Source organism: Trichosurus vulpecula, chromosome 4 (genome assembly GCF_011100635.1).
Source record: "Trichosurus vulpecula isolate mTriVul1 chromosome 4, mTriVul1.pri, whole genome shotgun sequence".
Taxonomy (NCBI): Eukaryota; Metazoa; Chordata; class Mammalia; order Diprotodontia; family Phalangeridae; genus Trichosurus; species Trichosurus vulpecula.
The window spans coordinates 39,974,775-39,998,117 of NC_050576.1; the positions used below are offsets into that span (position 1 = coordinate 39,974,775).

The window sequence follows — 23,343 nt, forward strand, 5'->3', positions numbered from 1 at the left end:
GAGCATACAATGCCCAGAGAGAAATCTCATGACATAAGGCTGAAAAGGAAAGATGGTCCCAGGAATGGGAAGGCAAAGCATTTGGACTTTCCTCAGCAGGCCTCTGGGAGCTACTGAACATTGTTGAATAAAGAGCACATCCATTCACAAGGAAGGTTGTTTTTGACAGTGGTATGAAAGGCAAAGGTAGCAGTAAAGAGTGGTGGACAGAGGGCTGGCCCTGGAGTCAGGAAGACAGGTTCAAATCTTGTCTCTGACACATACTGGCAGAGTAACCCTAGGCAAGTCACTTAACCAGTGCTTTAGGCAACTACCTGAGATTATAAATTGAAGAGAAGGTGACAACCTGCATTAACAGAAGGAATTCCTCACCTACAAGTTCCCTAGAAATGAAACCACAGGACCAGTCCCTGTCCCATGAAGGACAGACTGGAGGCAGGAAGAGAGTGAAGGCTGGAAATTGTGCTACTCTAATAAATGCTCTTTGCTGACTTGAAATTTGAAGACTCTTGAAGTTCAAAAGACAGAGATATGTGCAGAGTGATTCTGAGAAGGAAACGTCCATGTTGGTTCTAGAGGTGATGGTCACTCCTCCATTTTGGACCACCATTTATCTCTAGCTCCCTTTTATTGAGGAAAGTGAGGAAAAATCTTGGCTTGGACCAGTTGAACCTGCTACTTAACAGAATGCACTGCCCAAGTGTATGAGTCATTTCTGTTTACTTTTCTGAAACTTCTTAAATCTTGTATTTTTAAGGCAACGATCACTATTTAGAATCACAGAATCCACACTGAAAGGACTTAAGAGACATCTTGTCCATCAGCTACTCAACAAATATTTACTGAGGACCTACTGTGTGCCAAGTGCTTGAGATACAAAGAAAGGCCTGTAAGTCCCCACTCTCAAGCTCACAGCTGAATTTGAAGACATGCAAACAAGTATGTACAAACAAGATATAAGCAGCCTAAATTTGGGATAGTCTCAGTGTGATTAAGGAGGAATGGGAAAGACTTCTTGCAGAAGGTGGGACTTTAGCTAGAGACTTAAAGGAAGCCAGGAGGCAAAGATGAGGACACATGCTGTACTGGTAGGGATGGCCTATCAAAAGATCAAGGGGAAGGCCTCCAGCACACAGAGGGAACGCCCTATGGCAGGCTTGCAAGAGGAAATGGACAGGAGCAGTACAGCATGAGAAAGCACAGACAGCTTGTGAACTGCATCATTTGAGGGAAGGCATGCATTGATGAGATCATGGATCTACTGAATTATTTAACTATTAAGCACTGAGGGAGAGAGGGAGGGAGAAAGGGAAGAAGAGATGGAGGGAAAGAAGTAAGCAAGGAAGGGAGGGGAAAAAGGAGGGAAGGAAAAGGGTAGGAAGGAGGGAAGGAAGGAAGGAATGAAAAAGGGAAGAAGGAAGGGAGGGGGGAAAGAAAGGAAAACCGTTTTTGCTATCTTCAGCAGGTTTTCGAGCTCTTGGTTCATTAAAGGATTCCTGACTATTCTTAAAGGTTCAAAATATTTCTTCATCAGTGTCCAGCAAGTAAGTCAGTCAATAAGTATTTATTAAGTCTCTACTATGTAGCAGGCACTGTGCTAAGCACCGAGAATACAAAGAAAGATAAAAGAATATTGAGAAATCCAGCTCTTTGCACGTTAAAAACAGTACCCCTAATCACTGTATTCAATAGTCCTAAAAACAAAAACAAATCAAACAAAAACACCCTCCAAACATATGAAGCCTGTCTCCCAGGTGAAGCCCAGCATCAATAGGGTTAAATTTCTTGTGCCCGGTGAAGCCCACATTGTCAGTACTCCCTGTTCCTGCCTCCCACTGCTGAGCTCAGGCTGCTTCATTCATTCAACAAGAAGGAAAAGTCGCCCAGGGGAGACAGAACCACTGAGATGCTAAGTAGATTCCTAAGTGGTTTATTAAGCAAAGAGCTGGAACAGGCCAGATGATTCCAAAGAGATTTTCATGGCAAGCTGATGCCCGGACAGTCCCAATGTAGCCTCCCCAGCAAGAGCAAAGATGCTACATGTTGAACTGCAGACCTAAGAGTTTGGTGGGGGGTCAGCTAGGTGGCGCAGTGAGTGGAGCACCAGCCCTGGAGTCAGAAGGACCTGAGTTCAAATGTGGTCTCAGATACTTGACACACTTACTAGCTGTCTGACCTTGGGCAAGGCATTTAACCCCAACTGCCCTGCCTTCCGCCCTCCAAAAAAAAAGGGTTTGGTGGGACCTCGAGAAGCTTTCTTTCATGCTCTTGCTCGGATGAGACATGCAGCCTACACTACTTCACATTAACTTCCATTTTTTTTTACCCGACTTGCTTTTTGATCAGGATTTCCATCTCAGGGCATGCATACCAAAAGGGGGGACAAGAAGCTTGTCAACGGTTATGGTTTAAGTTGAGAAATAACTCCATTGCCCAACTGAAATTAAACTATTTTCTCATGTGCATATGCACGGCAAATTCTGGAATTTATATCCTTTTGTATTGAATAAGGTCATGGGAAGGAATGTTGTACTGAGAGCCAAGAAGTAAGAGAACTGAAAAAGTTTGGGAACCCCTGCTTTAGACAGTAAACCTTGGTGTCAGCAAGATCTGGGTTCAAGTTCCACCTGCGACACATCCTTGAGGTATGATCTCTCATTGACCTAGTTCCTCAGAGCTAAAATTCCCCTTCATAGAATCTCTGGTATACTAGCTGGTGAGAACGTGAGAATGAGAAGCTGCAGAAGAGTGAAGTGATTCGCATCAGCATGAAGGGAGTTCTACATTAGGGTTCCCTGAGATCATTGCTTGAGATCCCCACCCACTACCCAACCCACTACATACATACAACTCCAAAAATAAATCTATCTAAAAATCATTTTTGTAACTGCTTTAAAACTTCACGTGATCCCATAAACCCCAAAAGATAAGTTTTATAAATTCAAAACTTACTCCCCCCTCCAAAAAAGTACATCCAGAAAACAAAAGGAACTGAATGAAATATTATAGAAGAGCCATGCTCATGAAATCTTACTAAAAGATCATTGTACATTAACATTCACAGGGTTCTTGAAGCATCATGCTTCTGATGAATACGGAAAACCTATTAATAAGATGGCTATTTTGAGTGTAAAATTGCCTAAGTTCCTGCTAGAAAAGTTACCTGTGGGTAATTAATCTCTACCCAGACTTTTAGCAAGATGGTGCCTTTCTTTGTAATTTTCCTCCAACCCCCTGGAAATATTTCATCAGATTCCAAAATGAGCAGAAATCATGGCTCTAGCCAAAACTTATTAGTAATTTACCAGGCCTGCAAAAATCCTGAGCCAGGCCCATAGTCAATAATGTTGATCTGATTCACTAAAGGAACACAGATGTCTCAGAGGGGAAGGGCCCAAGCTAGTAAATGGTCTTCATTTGCTTGCAACTGGACAAAACATGAGCAACAAGATGATAAAGAATGGGGAGAGAAGGAGAGTTGGCAAATCTCACAGCCTGTCCAAGATTCCCCAGCATCACTGCCCCAGTGTGAACAAGTGGTTGAGCACTTGTGTTCCTTTTCAAGGAGGAAAAGTCATGGGCAGGGTACCCAACAATCCTCTACTCATTTCTGTGCATCCTGAGGGGAAGGAGGAACACTGCAGGGAGGGATGAGGTGGGACTACCAGGGGTTTCCCACTATCCCAATTATGCCTGTGCCCTGAAGCGACTGTATCCAGCTACACTGGTCTAGAGATACCACCGATAAAGAACAAGTCATGCCTGAAAAACCTGATCTCTTTTTAGAATTGTAAAACATGTTGGGAACATATATTCCATCTGCTTTGTTCTCTATTTCTATGGTGCCTATCGCCATAGTAACAAGGCACAAAGATGGAACAGCAGGCTAGAAATACCCCAAAAAAGGCACAAGGGAAAAAGTGAGCCAAAAGCCATGTCTAACCGAGCAGTAAAAGGACTGAATCCAGTCGATTCAATCTGTAAGAGTTTTAGGAGCACTAGAGGGAAGTGTGGATGAAAATTCAATTCCATTAAAATATTTAAGTACAAGGAACTATGTTTGGCACTGGAGATTCAAAGGCAAAAACAAAGTTATCTCTGCCCCCAGGGATCCAACAACCTATTAGGGGTGTACAACATGTGTTTGTATGTATAGGTGTATAGTATATAATTATAAATATACATGCATGTGCATGTAGATATACATATACATATGTATATAGACATTTATGTAGATATAATTTATATATAAATAGATTTATACATACATCTATAATACACATATATAGGCATATGTATATATTGCATATATAAATACATATACATATATACACAAGTGTGTATATATATAGATAATTTAAGAAGAGAGAAAAAATTAACTGAGGTGGAGAAGGTGGTAGCAGGAGGAAGAGGAATGAGTAAAAATTTGAGAAGGAAGTGGCCCCAAGATGAGCCTGGGAAAAGGTTAGGGATTTTTAAGGGGCAGAGGTGAAAGAGAGGTGTATTTTGGGCATCTGGAGAAGAGCATGGAGGTAGGAGATATAATGTTAAATTCAATTAACACCTGGGACATAGAATGTAAAAGAGAAGTGACAGGTTTACGGTGCAGAATGCATCGTGTATGGTGTTATATATAACCAACGAAGGAATTTGTTTTTCTTGATAATGCGTATTTGTTGTGAGGAGTTTGTTTTTTGTTTCTTTTTTTCAATGGGGTGGAGAGTACAAAAGAGAGAAAACAGATTTGTCCCTTAACAATTTTAAAAAATAGAGAGGTGGGGGTGCTACAGGTGTGGAATATTGCATGCACTTCCAGATGAAGTCACTACACCGTTAGTTTTGCTATTCAGGTGTAGTAGATGCTGAGGAGGTGTTAGTTTCAAGATGATGGGTTTTTAGCGATTATGAAGCTCAGCAGAGGAGCCAGGTGAGAAACGACAACAAAAATGACCAACCAGGACTCCAGAGTCCCAAGAGGAAACATACTACCCATCTCCTGACAAAAAATTGATGGGCTCAAGGAGCAGAATAAGTCACACATTTTTGGACATGGCCAATGCAGTGACCTGTTTTTGTCTGACTATGTTTGCTCATAAAGGTTTTCTTTTTTCTTTTTCCAGTGGGGAAGAAGGAGTGGGAGGAAAAAAGGGAGATATCTACAAAGTCACTAAAAAAGGAAAGAAAAAAAAAGAAAATAGGGTCATTGACGCATTTTTTAAATGCACAAAAGGGAACATAAGGCCAGAGAAACCACAGACAATCAGGACAGCTTTGACAATTATGGGTTGAATGTATTATACACTTAAAAGCAACTTTTTATAGAGATTTGCAATTTCATACACAACCCTCTTTTCTGTTCTAACATACATGTATGGAAATGTTCGTTTTATTTGGTGTTAATTTCAGAATAAAAAATAAAATTAAAAATAATTTGGATTGGAAAGAAAAAGGAAAACAAAGTAGAGATCATTCAGGAAGCCCCTGAAATAAACCAGGCAATGAGGTGGTAAGTGTCTGAAGCAAGTGAAAAGAGAGAAGGGAACAGATATGGGAGACGTTTTCAAATATAGCTGACAAAATTTGGCAATTGATTTGATATCAAAAGTAAGGGATAAGGAAGGTTTAAAGATGACACTAAGATTACTAACTAAGGTTAACTTGAAGAAGTTAACCTTACTGTACCATGAACAGAAACAGTGAGGGATGTGCTAAAAGCTGGATTTTATTTTGTACTCCAAGGGCTAAATTCACTTCATTGTTTTGTTTTGGGTTTTTTGTGAAGCAATCAGGGTTAAGTGACTTGCCCAAGTTCACACAGCTAGTAAGTGTCAAATGTCTGAGGCTGAATTTGAACTCTGGTCTTCCTGACTCCAGGGCCAGTGCTCTATCCACTATGACACCTAGCTGGCCCTCACTTTATTGTTGATTCTTTCTTTGGCCACCTTAGCAATGTAACAGGCAGCTGTCAGAGCAGCAAAATTTGTAAAAAGACATCAGATAACATACATATAACCAACATGGAAATCTGAATCTTCTTTGCTTTCCTTTTAAAATGGCAATAACAGAGCTCAGTTTTTCAAGGTTACATCGATAACTCAGTCCTTTAATCAAATCTACATTGGTTTTGATTTGAATCAACTGGTACAAGGAGGAGTGGGGTCACTCAGCTTGAGGCAGGCACAGACTTGTTTTCTCAAGAAAGGCCTGCTTCCATTTGGATTCTTCAAAATGCAAATCATTCGATTAAGCTGTATCTACTTTTGGGAAACATGTGCCTCACTGCGCTAAAAAGAGATGAGTGCTGCTTGGGATTCTTTACTTTCGAAGGGCTAAATACTAAAGACATCTGTAAAGGAAGTGTGCTTGGGAAGATAAGTATATACAATGAATGCTTTCTTAAAGTTAACAAATCTATCTTCCAAGTATTATTTTTGGATAAAAATGTGCATATTCTGCCCAAGAGGAAATCGGCTGGTGTGGTGGGGGGGGAGCCTCTTGTTTCATTTTCAGATGAAAATCACTGAAATTAAGGAACTCACTCTCCACCTCAAGTCCCTTCAAGGCCCTCAGATGCATCTACAGCTTCAGGATAAGCATCCTGCTTGCAAAGCCATGAGTTACTTACTCTCCATTCTCTTCAAAAGAGATTAACTGTGGGACTGCCTATGGAAGGAAGAGAAAAAGACAACTCTCTCATCCCCTCTCTAGATGTGTCTAATTATGACATTTCTTTTCCAGTTTTTCTTCTTCTGCCCACACTCAGTTCTTTCTTTAGTCATTTTTTTCTGAAAACATCAAAAATATTTAGGAACCAAATGATGGTTGACTTTACTGATTCCTATAATGTCTGACTCAGTAACTAGTTAAAAGAATGGTTGAGTTACATACAAATTATTGGTGAAGTTTTATATTCTGAACAGAATAAAATGGACCCACAAGAAAAGGAGTCAATAGCTCTCTACCAGCCTTTCCAAAACTACTTTGGCCAAAGAACAGTTCTGGACCTGAATTATTTTTATAGAACTCAGAAATGCTGGTCTGAGAAGGCTGGAGTATGGAATAACGCCTAAGATAAAAGGAGGGTCAGGAAAATTTTAGTCCAAAATAACGGAAAATAAGCCAATTTTCAAATTTTAAAAAAAAAGACCGCTTTCTATTCTGTACTCTACACATCATTTCAGACTTAATATCAAGATGCAGAAAAGAAAATGTTGCCAATGTTGAAACTCTCCCATAGACCCTTCATTCATAACACACTGAACACCAGGGCTCCATAGAACGCTCTTTGGGAAATGTGGCTCTACAATAATTCAATCTTTTTTTTTTTTTAAACCTCCCATGTCTGCCAAGACTTAGTATGGAATGACTCCCAGGTCACTGACCTTGGCAGCTCTAACTTAAAGCATTTCACACTTTGGCACTTATAAATATAAAAAGGGGGAAAGTGTTGGTGTGTGTGCATGGAGCAGGGCAGGGAAGGAGGAAGATTTTGTAAGTTAGAGAAAGGTGTTCTTATTCAGGAACTTAAGAGGCAAGATCTTCTAACACTGGATTTCTTAGCCTTTTTTGTGTTGTAGAGCCTTTTAACAGTCTGGTGAAGTCTATGGGCTCCTCAGAATGAAGTTTTTAAATGAATAAAATACATAGGCTTACAAAGAAGACCCATTATAATTGGCAATAGTTATCAAAATATTCTTAAAAACAAATCGAAAGATTCCAGATAACGAAGCTCTGTCCTAAGAGGAAGGGGGGCTCAGGTGGTTAAAGAAAAGACCAGAAGGTTCATGATAGCTTAGATGAGCTACTGTGGTGGGTATAATAGAGAACCAAAAAGGGAGGGAAAAAAGGGATACCATTCAGCAGTGAAGGCCCGGTTGATACTAGATTATAAGAAGGCAGTGTAGTATGATGGGTTGGAAAGAACACTGGAATGGAAGATAGAAGGACTTTCTGGTCCTGCCTCTGCCATTATGCGACCTAAAACAGATCACTTCAGCCCTTGGGCTGCAGTTTCTTCACCTTTCAATGAGAGGGGTGGATTCAAATCTCAGTTATTCAGGCCAGAGAAGCATAGAACTTTTGAGTGTCTTCTGTATCTTCACATTGCATTTTCTATTTAGTTCTCAGATCAACAAAATGAGGCCAATTTAGCTGTTTGACATGATGCATGTGATTATTACAGTTAAAAACACTGGCTCTCGCCTTGCTTCTGAAACTTACGCAGCTGTGACGATGGGCAAGTAACTTCATTTCAACGTTTCCTCACCCGTAAAATGAGGGGACTAACCTACATAGTCCCTTGGGTCACTTGGAATTCGAGATGTATCAGCTCATCATCCCTAGCAGCTGTAAAGCTACGATCCTTCCTCTCCTGTCCCAAGTCTAACCCTGTTAGATCCCATCCAACGCATTGCTTCCCAAGCACCCTTCTGAATAAATAAATGAAGAATAAACGAGGAATGACAACAGCTAGCTAAGACACCATGAACCTAGCATTCAAGGCTCCTTTCCTCCATAATTTGACTGGAACCAACCTTTCTAGACTTTCACCTAATACTCTATTTCACACCTTCTACATTCCAAATTGGATTACTTCCATCCTCCTTCCTCATCTTTTTCTTTCCCACTTCCCTTTCTTTACTCACATGCGTCTTCTTAAATGCCTAAAATGAACTTCTTTTTCCTCTTCATCTGTGGGCTAGAGTACTAGTCTTGAAGGAAGAGAGACCCGAGTTCAAATACCTGCCCCAAAAACTTGCTGGCTGTGCAACTCTGGGTAAGTCACTTAAAACTCTTGTCAGTTTAACTGTCCTTATGGGTAAAATGGGGACAATGACAGACGTACCACCTTCTAAGGTCGTTTTGAGAATCAATCTGGTGACATTTGTAAAGTGCTTTGTGAAACCTTAATGTGCTCTTATCTACTGACATCCTTTCTTTCCTTCAACCCCTCAATCAAATGCTACTTACTCTCCATGATGCCACCCCTGAGTTGGTCTAAGGACCAGCTTAGCTAAGTTTGGAGATCACTGGAAAAGTTAACCACTGTGTGATCAATTTGTTTTGGACCCATGAAAACTTGCCACAAGGGCATAAAGAGGCTGCCAACAGAACAGATCCTTGTAGTATTTAACATTTAAGTAGCTCAACTATGCTAATGATACTACCCTTGTGTCTGAGTCTAAGGGAGCAGGAGAAATGAAACACAGTAGGGGGAAAGAAAATAGTTTTTTTTTTCTGGGGTAACCTTCATTTACATCATTAACCTTAGGCAAGATTTTTCAAAATGAAATGTGTCTTCTGCTTGCTAAAACTTGCCTTATTTTCCATTCTTCCAATTTCTCATCTGCTAGTGCCTTTCTCCTTGGGGTTCCAGTGCTGACATACTACCTGTCCTAAGCTGCATGAAAAGTGTGTGGTTAAATCACATGCTCTGGGTCTCAGCTTCATCTGTATAGTGTAGATAACAATGCCTGTCCCACCTAGCTCCAAGAGCTGGTATAGGAATAAATTCAGAAATGGATATGAATGTGCCTTGGTAAAATGCTATACAAATGTAAGGCATTATATGATCTGTTTGGCAGTTCTAGTGAGAAGACCTTTTTTTCCCTTTAAACTAGGTAAGCCATCAGCGAAGGCATCACTAGGCAGAAGGTACATTTGAGTCTCAATTTCCCCATCTGTAAAATGAGCTGAGGCACTAATATGATCCTGCTGGTCCATTCCAGCACTAAATACTCTAATCGGCTTCTTGACCCTGACGTCTGCCTGCTGCTAATCAGCAGATTCAAGGATTGTGAGCTGGAAGCACCTGAGGGATACTTTAGTCCAAACCCCCTCAAATATGAGGCCCAAGTCCATCCTGTCCCATGCTCTCCTACCTTCCTTTGCCCATAACTTACCTAGTGCCATTCTTTAAAAGTATTTTCACTGCCTGAACACACAAGTATAAAGCTGAACTTACATCTCAACTTTCCCCACCACAGTTTCAATATATCATGGGTGGGCATAAGAAATTACATGGGAATTTGGGGGGAGTTTTGGAGAAGCTGCAAATGACACATGAAGACCAGCAGTTGACACAGAAAAAAAATTTAGAAACTCAGAAATGCATAAAAGACATGTACAGTGTTATATAATATCAACATATTTTATCCTTTAATGCCATCAACACAATTTTTACAATAAGGAACTGTAAACACGCCAAAAAAGAAAAAAGAAACCAGACTTCCTCTCTGGTATGAAGGGAGGACCAAAAACTTACGAAGCTTTTCCAGAATGAGGGGGCCATATGTTCCTAACCCCTGCGATGTGGAAGGAATAACTATTTTATATTCTTAATAACCCCATGAGAAAGTAAGACAAATGTGACTGAGCCACAGCATACAAATGACGCAAATAATGGGGCTTACCCAGTTATATGTGAGGATGCAAACACACACACATATTTAGATATAGCTTAGGGCACCTTGAAAGCTCTGGGAACCTAGGAAGAAAGGCACTGGGTAGGAAGTGGGCACATAAAGGCAGGTCGATGAGTGGCAAAGATAAAGTTTGCTTAACGCTAACCTTGTAGAAGAATTAATAAGGTCATAGATTTAAAGCTCAAAGGGACCACAGAGGCCAAGTCTAACCTTTCTTTAAGGTCTTCAAGTTTTCATTTTACAGATGAGGAAACTAAGGCACATATAGGTTAAGTGACTTACCCAGAGTCACACAAATAGCTGATGTGCAATAAGGCACCATTTGAACCCAGGTCTTCCAACCTGAAGTCCAGTGTCCTAAGCACCAAGCCTTGCTGCCTGTGATGCCATCTCAGAAAAAAAGAGGAAATTCTCTTCCTCCTCCTGATTATGCCCCAAGTTCCTTGGCTCTGAAGACTAAGAATCCAAATTAGTAGTGTTAGTATAGTATGACTACTTCTTTAATATTTAACACTCTCCGATTTTAGCTGTGTGTGTACACTCTCCACTGGTGCTGATAGCAGCCCCCTGAGGCCTCTGTAGGCACGAGTCCTAGAACAAGACAATCTGGGCTCAAGTCTCTGCTTTGCCATTACCTACCTATGTGGCCTTGAGTAAGTCATTTTACCTTCTGGAGGCTTAAGTTCTCTATCCAAAAAATGAAGGGAGTGGTTGGTCTACATCGGAAGTTTCAAACAAGGCTACATGTGGCCCATAAGACTTCCCAGTGTGGCCAGAACCAGATAAAAATATAATTGGGAAATATTTAATTAAATAAACAAAAAGACAACGTTACATTTTGCAACTAAGTCAATATGGGGCCCACAAGGATCCTTCAGTATAAATTAGTGCCCCCCATTTCCACTTGAGTTTCATACTACTGGTTAAGATGACGTATAAAATTGCATCTCTCTCAAAATCTATCATCCTATGTGTCTGAAAAAAAAATCATAGTGCATTCAACTGTCTGGTGATGAACCTTTCCAAATTTAGCCATTCTCATTCTCAGTGAAAATTCAAACATATTATAGATTAAACAGGCTTTTCTGGGATTAGCCTGAATTTAACCACCATTTACAATATTATTTTTATGGGAAGGGGTGGGGAACACACTTCAAGTTCCAGACAATCAGATCACAAAGTGACTTTTGCAACACTACCCATTCATAAGTTGGGACTTAACCCAAGACCCCCTGCATGTGCATGTACCTGCACGCATACACAAATACACACATGACAAAACCACAAAGAAACGGTTCTAAATGTGGGTGAAAGATTAGGTATTCAATAATTCAGAGAAGAGGTCATTTCTAGCTGGGATAGCATTTTTTTTTATCATCATGGATTTTTGACAGGTTGAATAGGAGGGAACATTACTTATTCTAGAATGAGCAAGAGAGGCTGGAGAAGAGTGGGGGAGTGAAAACATCTTGAGCAAAAGTAGAGGCATGAAAACAGATGGTGTGTTGGGGATGGGGCAGTAAAGCATACCATACTTAACCAGGAACAGCAAATTTACATAGTACACTTGTGGGCGATAAGGATGGGAGGGGAAGGTTGAGGCCAGATCACAGGGGTCTTGAATTCATTAAGCTAAGAAATGTGGACGTTTATCCTATAAAGGGTGAAGGGTGGAGGGGAGCCATTGGATGAATATCATGAAGGCAGTGGGAATGAGTAACCTAAAAGCAATTCCCAGAAGAGACTGGAAGCTGAAGAGAAGGAAGACAGATTATGAAATTAAGTCAAGGAAATAAGCTTTATTCTCAGCTATTCCAGGGAAGGCCTTGGGAGACTAGTATAATGCTTCTGAGTGTCCTGAAAGGTGGCAGTCTTCATTCTTTGCAGGGGGTAGGAGGGGTGCCTTCATGTGCTGGTGTGGGGTGTGTGTGTGTATGTGTGTGTGTGTGTGTGAGAGAGAGAGACACAGAGAGAGAGAGAGACAGACAGACAGACAAAGAGAGACACAGAGAGACAGATAAAGAACTTTAATTTCTAGCAAAGCTGGGTGAATATCATCAATCTGGATAATATCTTTTTGGGTTAAAAAAGGGGAGCAGTGACTATAAATAATGAGGCCATTTTTTTTCTGGTACGACTTGCAAAATCTTTTTGGAGACTATTCTAAAAGAAGATGGCTAAAAATAGTGAAAGCAGCGGCAGCAGCACCAGAGTAAATGTATAGCCTCCCAAAGTGAACATTTGAAAGACAACACTCTTTTAGTTCCATAAATGCTAGGGAGCTTATCAAATAGTCTTATTACTTTACAGCTATGCTGAGGAGAATCAGACATTGTTGTACAGGAGTGGAACACGAGACTTGAGAGTCAGGAAGACCTGGGTTCAAATCTCCACCTTTCACTCTTGTTAGCTATGTGTCCATAAGAACTCTTTGTATTTCACTTTCCTCATCTGTAAAATAAATTAAAACAAATGCATTTTTATAGCTACAGCACAGAAATGCTCAAAGGAGATCATGTATGTATAGTATTTTGTGAACATTACAGCTCATATTGTGTGTGTGTGCGTGTGTGTGTATGTATGTGAGAGGGGGAGGGGGAGAGAGGGGGAGAGGGAGGGAGAGAGGGGGAGAGGGAGGGAGAGAGAGGGAGAGGGAGAGAGAGAGAGAGAGAGAGAGAGAGAGAGAGAGAGAGAGAGAGAGAGAGAGAGAGAGAGAGAGAGAGAGAATAGTAATGACTAGGCTTCAGTAGTAGATTCAGGTAGATTTTGCCCACAAGGAGAGAGGAAAGGACTCACATATTTTCCTAGCCCTGGGCAGTAAGGCAGACCACAATCCAGTCTTCCACAATAGCCACTTACCCATACTCAGAGAATCCCTATGAGGAAGGTGGAGCAAGTAGGGATGGCTGTTCCCATCAAACAGATGAAGAGGTTGAGGCCCAGAGAATGTGACTTAACCAATTTTAAACCTGCAGTTCAGGACAGCATGAGAGCACATGGAGCCCAGGGAGAAGAGGCTTGGGAGCTGGGAAAGCAGTACAGAAAAAGTGAAGAACCAAGAAACTGGGCCTATTTTAAGCTTTTGCCTAAGGCCAAATAGCTGGGGGAAGTAGAGGCTCTCTAAAGATCTAGCTGGCACGGAGCTGGTTGGGGTGGGCACTAGCACTGGATGGTGGATACTTCAGGAACCTTGCTGCCTGCCAATCAATGGTGACTCTCTTCCTTTGACATTAGCAGACCATAGCACAGTCTTACTACCTAGATGCAGGCAGGGCAATAAATTTGAAAGCAATGAGGCAGGCAAAGGGGATAGACCAAACCAAGCCAAAATCTGGGGCTCATGTAATCCGTACAAAATGGAATGTTGTGTGTGAGGGAAGCCAGGTTGGCTGGACTATAAGGTGTCCAAGGTGAGTCCGATAGATTAAGTCTGGAAAAGGCAGTGAAGGACTTTAAATGCCAGAAAGGAGTCTGTATGTGAATTGAGACTATCACTCTGGCAGCTGCAGAGACCCACACTATACAGGAGAAACTGGAGATTGAGACACACTTGAGTCAGTGAGACAAATTAGGAGAATGTTGTACTAGGGGAGAGGACAGGAGCCTGAACTGGCATGGTTGGAGTGGGAGTGCAGAAAAGGGTTCAGATGTAAGACATGTTTGGGCCTGGTACGGTTGCTAGAGCATTGGCTCTGCAGGCAGAAGATTTGCATTCAAAGCCTGTCTCTGATATTTACTGCCCATGTGACCTTGGGCAGAGTCGCTTAACTTGCCTGAGCCTCAGTCACCCCCATCAATAAAATGAGGAGGTTGAAATAGATATGGCCTCTGAGGTTGCTTCCAACAGTAGCTCTAGCATCCCAGAATCCACTTGACAACTGATTGGGTATGGAAAATGCGGAAGAGGGAGGCCAAATTTGAGGCTGGGAAACTGGGTCAAGTCAACAGCACTTACTACATGCCAGGCACCAGTCTAAGCTTTGAGGATGCTAAAACAAAAACCAAACCAAAACCAAAACAAAAAACCAGTCCCTGTCCTCAAGAAGCTCACCGTTCAATGGGGGGGGGGGGCGGGTAACATACAAAAAACTATGTAAATAAAAGAAATATATAAGGTTAAAAACAGTACCCTAGACAGGAATAAGGCTGGGTTTGGGGGGAGGAGATATAATATTTAAATGACAGCAACATTTCCTCATATAACACACTTGATAAAATTTGATACCATCTAGAAGGGATATTCTCTACCCTGCTAGTCTAGCAACTTCAATTTTGGCAAGGAAAAATCTAAATTCAGTCTGTGGAACCATCCTGTGTGCTACTCAGTTGGGGAAGCACATGATATATGAAAGCAGATGAAAACAACCTCACAGAAACCTACAGTAAGAATACTTTCACTTTTAATCCTATCAGTATCCTCAACAGGCATATCTGCTGGAGAGAGACTAGAGAAGGGAAAATAGGTGACAGGATAGATCTGTAAGAAACTAAATTTATACCAGGGAGTGTGGCTGACCTGGTCTTTCATGTCTTAGGATATATGGAAAAAATACAAGGAATATAAGTAAACTGTAAACACAATTATCTTTAGATCCACACCAAGGAAATGACACATTCTTGAAGCCCCTAACGACAAAGAATGGGGCCAAATTAATAGAAAGGATGTGCCTGGTAAGGTATCAGAGAAGCTTCTTTCAGATATTTAGATATTTCAATTTTCTCCTAGGTGCTTCAACAAGCAAAAATGTTGCTCACTTCAGATCAGTACCAGATAAACAGGAGACCTTAAATACCAACACAATTTGGTGTCTTTCTATTGCTGGAACAGGAAGGTTTTTATTATGTGTCAGTGCCCTCCTTTTGAGAATCCTGGCACCTGAAAAAGCAGGACTCCAATGAAGAATCCCCTCCCCTTTAAAGGGCAACTAGTCAACTACAATCAACCAATAAAACGTGATGATGAATATTCACCTCAAGGTTGGACATGTTAGAACATCGTTCCAATTCTAGAAACAGGTCTGGTTTTCACCAGTTGTGGACTTTGGTGCTAATTTGTTATTAGACAGGTATTTTGAATGATAATGTAAGATACAAAAGGTTGCTACCAGGAGATTTTTGGAGCTCAAGTGTTCAATAAGCCCCCAATTTGGGCTCCTAGGCTGTCCAAACCAGCAACTTGACTCAGCTAAAATAAATTTAAGCTTTCACAGATAGCATTGAAAGCCTTGAATCACCCCCCAGACCACTCCTAAGGGATCAGTTGTCACCTTAGTCTCAGTACAAGGAATGGTCCAGAGGATAGAGCTGAGCTTCTAGGATTCCGGCAAAGGCCCATTCAATGGGCCACAATCCAAACTGATCAATTTTTACTTGGAGTGTCCCAGGATGTAAAGGGTTGCCTCTGGAATAACTGGAGGTCTTTGTGATATTCCCTACTTACATTACAGTGAAACTGCTTTTGTGTCCTGAAGGGGAGACCAGGGGGTGATGGGAGGGAGGGAATGATTTGCTTTGGTACACTGAACTATTTAGGTTGTGTTCTTAGAATATACTGAGTAAGCCGTCTACTTTGGTTTCAAATATTCAAATATTTCTTACAGATACCGGTACACTTTTAAAGACTTTAGAAAGGAGGAGGATGAATCCATGAAAGTAAGCTTTTTTTTTTTTAAAATGTTCTTTTTTTCTTTTATGCACAGGCAAGTCATGTACATGTATCATCTGAACCTGAAGACACCTATGGACTTTGGGAAGTCAGTTGAGGACATAAGGCAGTGAGCCAACAACGAGCTTTTCCTTCTGACCCCTAGGCACCTGCTTTCAGCAAAACCGCAGGTGAAGGGATTTGGGGATGAGGGCCGGGAAAGGGCAGGACTCTATTGCAATCTCGGAGGCTTTAATGTGTGATAAATAGTGGCTTAGCACCAGCCACATACCATCAAAACATCAAAACAACATAAACCTCACCAAGTTGCGGGTGGACGACTAAGACCTAGAACAGGAGTTGTTTATCTACAAGAAAGGACCAGGGCCGGGACACAGGGAGCGGGACCACACCTGGGCAGCATCCATAGCCGCGCTTGGCTCACCTGCGCCGGTCAAAGATGCAGCAGAGGAGCGGACCAGCCTCACCGACCCTAGCCCCAGGATCTCACCTTAGGAGGCTGGGGGAGGGGAGGGTTGCGGCCCCGGGACCTTCGTTTGGGGGGTCACAACCTGCGAGAATGCCCTACGGAACCCCCCAGATCCTTAGAGGCCGAGCACTCTTGCCCAAGAGGGGAGGGGGCCTCCCCTAGCCCAGCTGCATCCCTGAACCTCAGCCCGAGTGAGACTCACGGGAGGTGCCCAGGCCCTATGCGCACCCAGGTGAGACGCCGGCAGGTAGCTGCAGCGGCAGCACCTGCCCAGCCGACCCACCTGCTGCTGCCGCCGCAGCAGCTCCAGGTCTCAGTGGTCCGCCCTTCTCCTCCTCCCTTTCCCCCCACCTCTCCTCCGTGCCACGAGCCCCGGCCCCCCGCTCCCGGTTACCTGCGAGCCTGGGAGGGCTCCGGCCCCGAGCCGCGCCGCTGAGCCGCGGCCGCCCGCTCCGGGGCCGGCGGGCGGGCAGGCAGGCAGGCTAGAGATCGGGCGGGCAGGCGGCGAGCCCTGCGCCCGGCACTTTCCCCGGTTCCCCGTGGCTCAGTGGGAAGCCCCAGCGCAGCCCGGCTCACCGCCTCCAGCCGGCTCCATTGTGACGCGACGCGTTCCAGCGGCCAATGGGCTTCGGGCGGCGCGAACCGCTGACTAAGTTCGCTGTGGGGGGTGTGGGAAGGGGAGGGGACGCGGAGGGGGGAAGGAGGGAGGAGGAGGAGGAGGAGGAAGGAGCAGCAGCAGCAGCAGGGGCGGCGGGGCGGCGCAGGCTGGGAGCCAGCTCCCTGTTGCTGCTGCTGCTGCCGCGGCCGCGGTTCGTGCTGCAGCCCGGGCGGGCGAGGGCAGCTGCCCGGCTCGGGGGCTGCGGGGGCTGGTGACTCACTCTCTGCGGGAGACAAAGCGCAGCTGCTTTCCTCCTGGGGCGCTCCACGTGCCTCCCGAGCCGCAGACGGGCAGGTGGTGGCCGAGAGCTACGTATCACCCGAGAGGCAGCCCCGGGGGTCAGTGGGCGGCTGGACTCTCCTTGTGCCAGGCGAGGCAGCGTTCCCTCTCTGCCCACCTCCATGTCTGCTTAGGCTTGGCCTCCACCCTAACCCCCCCCCCCCCCCACACACACACAGACACACACACCTTCCCAGGGGTCCACAAGAGAGTTACTAGGAAACTTCACTACACACAAAGAGAAAGTTGTGGATGTCGCCATTTGCCCACGGGGCTCCTTTCCCCACTCGGTTCGGATCTGAGACCTTGGCCCAAGGAGAAACCCACTGGAGGGGCAGCCCCTTGCTGGGACAACTGTAATTGTTCGGAAGTTTTCCTTCTATTAGAAATCTGCCTCCTTCCACCTTCTGATTACAGCCAGTTGTATAAGTTAAAATCCTGAGTTTCTAAGCAAAGAATGAGGACTTTTTCCATTCCCAGCATACTTCTTCCCTGCCCACAATAGTCGTTTCTATACATCTCACGGTGGGGCTAAGCATAACACACTGGTACTCGGGCTCTTACCCATGCCTAACGGGAAGCCATGTGATATACAGTAGAAAGAACACGTGCTCTTGTGTCAGAGGACCTCAGCTGAAATCCAGCTTTTGGCGCTTATTACCTTTGTGATTTAGACTAGTGTCTTAACCTTCCTGGGCCTCAGTTTCTACGCCTGTAAAAGGAAGAGGTTTGACTACAAGGTCTCTGACCTTGTGTCTATGACCTTAAGATCCAGCCCTGTGATTCTGTCTCATATTTTCATCTAACAGCAGAGAAGTTACAGCCCCATTGACTGCAATCCTTTATAGGGGTCCTTGAATTGAAATTGTATATGGAGGGAAATGACACAATTAGAGACCATCTCCACTAAGTGCACTTAACATTTCCACCACCCACTTTCTCAGGATTCTAAGTCAGGGATTTGCTTCTTGTTTCAGCTCTGAAAGTTCCTTCCCCAGAGTACAATCTACAACACAATAATTCAATTAGGCAAGATTTATATCTCCAGGTTGCTATGGAGATTGAATCTCCATTTCTTTTTAATGTGTATTCAGAGACTCTCCCCAGGAAGAAGATGCAGGTTTTAAGGACTCAGCATTTGTGGGTGGATGGGACTGGATTAGTTCAGGTGAACGTGAGAGGGCAGAGTCCAAACTGTATCCCCGAAGAGACAAAGTTTAGAATAAAGACTTCAATCCCAACAATCATAGAAATAAAGCAAAAGAAAACAAAACTTTCTCTGGGGTACTGATACATCATTCTGGGTTATCTTCTTCAGTGCCCATCTCAGGCTACTAGAAACCTTTCTTCCTTCAAGGTCCATCCCAGGTTCCACCTTCCCAGCTGAAGCTTGTCCCCCTCCACAAATTTTCCTCCCTCTTTTGTCTGTCTCTCCTTTGCTAACACTTTCTGCCTTGCGTTATTCAAATGCCTGGCACATAGTAGGTGCTTGATAAATACCTGCTGATCTAAGTGGTATAATATGCCTATTTAACAAAGTGATTGTGAAGTGCAAATGAGAGAATATTAGTAAAGTGCTTGATAACTCCTAAATCACTTTATAAATTCTAGCTAAATACAAAGAGGGAGGTAGTGCAGTGAGGTAAAAAGTGGTCTGGCTCTGGAGTCAGGACCCATATCCTAATTCCTGGGAGTCCTTGAGTGGGTCACTTTCAGGGGTTCAGCTAGATAACTTGGGACAATGCATACAGCTCTAAATCTATGATTCCCTGGCTAGCTCACTCAATGACCTCATCAGCTCCCATGGATTCAGTGGTCCTCCTTATACACAACTCCCAGACAAATTTTTATATTCAAGCCGTCATCTCCTTTTAGAGTTCTAGTTCCAGCTGCCTGCTGGACAGCTGCATTTAGATGTCCCACAGACATGTACAAAACACGGCTCATCATCTTCTCCCCTCCCCCCAACCCACCATCCTCTAAGTATCTGTTTCTGTCACCAGCCATCCTTCCAGCCACCTCAGAATCATCTCCTCATGCTCACTCAGTGCCAAGTCCTCTCCATTCTAAGTCCTCTTAAGTGCCAAATCCTCTCCATGTCATTTCAAGCAATGCTGTCTCTTTTCTCCATGACCACAGTGGATGACCACCAGCCATCATGACTTTTGTCTTGCTGATGGACTTAGATGACTCTGTGCAGATTGGCCTCACTTAAATTCAATTCATGAGTAAATCAAGACATCACCCTCATGATGTCATTGGTCCTCTTAGAGAACAAAGGACCACCACCAACACCAATGATATCAACTTCCTTAGGAATACTAATCAGTTTCCCTGGCTTTGCCTGGCCTTTTCCCTTCCCTCTCCAAACCATGCTCTTCACAGCTTTGAAATTGATATTCTAAAGTACAGGGCTGCCTATGTTACCCCACTGCTTAAGAAGCTTCAAAGGCCCTTACTTCAAGGACGATACACAAACTTCTCTGTTGGGCATTCAAAGCTTTGCCTCCAACCCCTCACAAAGTCCATGTTCTAGCTGGACTAGCCAAATGGCTGTTTCCTATTCCTGCAGTCCTATCATGGTTGCTTCTTTGTCCATGCTGTCTCCCCTGCCCAGAATGCTCTCTCCTCACCTCTGACCTGGTGAATCCCTAGGTTCTTTCAAAGTCTACCTCAATTGCTGCCTTCTACAGGAAGCTTGTCCTGATGCCAGGTGGCCAGTGTTCTTCTTCCACTCCCCTGAAACTACTTTATATTTGCCTCTCTCTCTCTCTCTCTCTCTCTCTCTCTCTCTCTCTCTCTCTCTCTCTCTCTCTCTCTCTCTCTCTCTCTCTCTGTCTTCTCTCTCTCTCTCTCTCTATATATATATGTGTGTGTGTGTGTGTGTGTGTGTGTGTTCTTTTGTGTGTTTCCCCTTGACAGAATGTAAATTCCTTGAGGTCAGAAATGATTTCATTTTTGTGTTGGTATTTTTTAGTGCCTAGCACATTCAGTGCCTGACACCTAGTAGATACTTAATAAATGCTTGTTGAATTTAATTTAATTGAATGGGCAGATAGATGGCTAGTAAGTGGTAGAGAGAAAGGACTTGTAACAACCTGGGTCTTTTAGACTAGGCCTCTTGCTCTAACCACTTAGCTATGGAGCCAGAGCCACCATGACACAAGATTAGCTTCTCTGACTGCCTTCGGGACTCAGATCAAATTTACCCTTATTCAAGACATCTTTCCCAGACCTCTTCCCCTCTAAATTGTTATCCCTCTGAATTTATTTTCCATCATAAATTTAGAACTAGAAGGGCCCATAGAGGTAATCATTTCCTGGGTCTTCTGGAACTATTGAAAGCCCAGGCATAGATAGGTCTACCAGGCTCAGACTAGTACCTGGGCCCAGCCACAGGCCTCTTGACATCTGGTGGCCTACCCCAGAGCCCTACCACCGGGACACCAGGTTTAGTCAAAGACACCAAAGACTTGCTTCTTCTTCCTCCCCAGCTGGAGAAAATCATCACCGGAGGTGGGCCCTGGAGCTGAGCTGACCTCCCTAATGACTGTAGGGTGACTAAATCAACCTTGGACAGCTAGGTGGGACAGAGGATAGAGTGCCGGTATGGAGTCAGGAAGAGCTGAGTTCAAATCTTGTCTTGGATACTTACTAGCTGTGTGGCTCCGGGCAAGTCAGTTATCCCTGTTTGTGTCAGTTTCCTCCTCTCTGAAGTGAGCCAGAGAAGGAAATGGCAAACCACTTTGCCAAGAAAATCCCCAACAGGGTCATGGAGAATCAAACATGACTGAAAAATGACTAAACAACAACCAAAAAGTCAATCATACTTTGGCTCTTGATAACCAGTGAGGACCCAGACACAGGCCCCTTTCCACCTAGCCTCCTAATCCTATCTCTTGCCAGTAGGCTACCCTGCCTCAAGGCCTGGACTAGTACAAGATTCAACTGTTTTTCCTCCACCTTTCCCTCTCCCTCCCTTTTCACTTTTTACTCAGGAAGTGATAATTAAATCTGCTCTTAGCTGATGTGTGCCAATCTACTATCCGAAGGCTAACAAGTTCTCCTTTGCCCAGAATCCTTGATTTGGAGTTCCAATCTGCCAGTTTTAGCTCCTTTTTCCTACTGCTGCACCCCACACTCCATCATTCCACCCATAACCACTTCTGCTTGCCTATCCACAGTACTCTCTTTCCATTATAACCTGTGGAACCATCACTGGATTGTTCACAAAATGCCTTTGTATTCATACTATCCCTCTCTTGCAGTCTTCCTTTTTCTTGCAATCTAGGAAAACACCCAAAAGACCATGCTTTTCTGGTCATCCTCTCAAGTATTTTGGCACTTTCTTTCATCAGTACCATCACACACACATGTGGCCCAGTAGGAAGGAGTAATGCTTCCTGTTCTTCCCTGTTACATCCAGACTCTCTTCTTAAAAGTATCAACGAGCAGCATCTCCTCCTTTGTGGTTCCCTCAGTCTCGATATGTTACCAGATCCCAAGCCTATTGGCAATTGTCTGCTCTCTCTCCTCCCTCCTTTCTCAAGGAATTCAATACGTTATGTAGTTTGCATGCTGAGCATTTAAGATATTTGCATATCCTCATGAGTTTTCTAAATATATAAATATACGGCCCAAAGGAAGGTATTGAAATATATGAACTGAGGTCTTCCACCACTTCAAGGAGAGGAAGAAAGCCAGCATCATAGTTGCCACAGGATTAGAGGGGAAAGAATTGGAATACTCCAAAGTACTGTCAGATCAGGCAAATTTTCCTCCAGTCTCTGGTGGGAAGTACCAGAGTAGAATCTGTCCCCAAAATATTCTTGGTCTAGGAGTACAATAGCTTTGGAACAAAAGCTGCCAGCTTCCCTGGCTACTGTCCCTTAAAGGAAGAAAGGTAAACCCTTAGCTTAAATTCATAGAGTTGTCTCCTTTCCACCCAAGTATTAGGTTGCACAATAGCCAGTCACAAATAGTGAAAAGAAAGTAAACCAGCTTATCCAAGTAAATAAAAAAAAACACAGAAGTCAGAGAAATCGTTCAGATTAGTATATACCAGAAAGTGCACAATGAATGAGATTTCTGCTTCTCAGTGGAGGATAACTCAAACCAAGAGACAGAGGCCTGAAGGGAAATTTCCTGATGTCTCCAGAGGGGCAAACTGAAAATCAGACACATGGACATGTTGCAGAGTCAGCTTCCCCTACACATCTGTTACATCCAAAGTATTTTCTCTTTCCCACGTGTCTAGAACCATAGATACTTCTCTTAAAGAACAAACGAAGAGTATCTTACTTCTCTCTAAAGCTTTTGCATTGGCTCTTATGTGTCACCTGGTGCTCAGCATTCTCCGCTAACCCAGACTCATACATGCAGCACACAAACCAGGCTTGTCTTGAAACTGAGGTTACATTTATTCACAGTGTTCTCTGCTTCAACCCTTGCCCTTGTCCTTGGGGACTCCAATTTATATGTTGACCCCTCAAAATCTCTGGCTTCCCACATTACCATCCTCCTAGATTCTCTTGATTTGTAACTTCACTCCATTTTAGCCAGATAAGCTAGGGTCATACTCTTTGCCTCATCAACACCCACAAGAGCTCTATATCTACAACCCTGAAATTGCTCATTCTGACCGTAACCTTCTATCCTTCCATCTCTCCCTGTGCCTTACCCTTGGGAAATCCATCCTTTATGTTCACTACAACCCTAGGTTAGCTATATCTAATGACTGTTCCCTCTGGGGATTGATCATTTCCACTCACCCCTCCATTCCTACAATGGCTTGCCAGGGTCCCAATAGCTTCAGCTTCCTCTCCACCATGAATAAGAGTCTTCACAC

At 43.6% G+C, this 23,343-nt stretch overlaps 1 protein-coding gene across 2 annotated transcripts in view; it reads right to left on the bottom strand.

The window, feature by feature from the left end:
- The window catches only part of LRRC8B (leucine rich repeat containing 8 VRAC subunit B), a 104,323-nt gene extending 86,897 nt beyond the window's left edge, over positions 1–17,426 (bottom strand). The window contains exon 1 of one of the 2 annotated variants that reach the window (XM_036756572.1): positions 16,953–17,426. The gene's annotated coding sequence lies outside the window, so the exon portion shown is untranslated. The remainder of the gene's footprint in view (positions 1–16,952) is intronic. The other variant, XM_036756573.1, reaches the window with a different exon arrangement.
- Between the last annotated feature and the right edge of the window lie 5,917 nt (positions 17,427–23,343).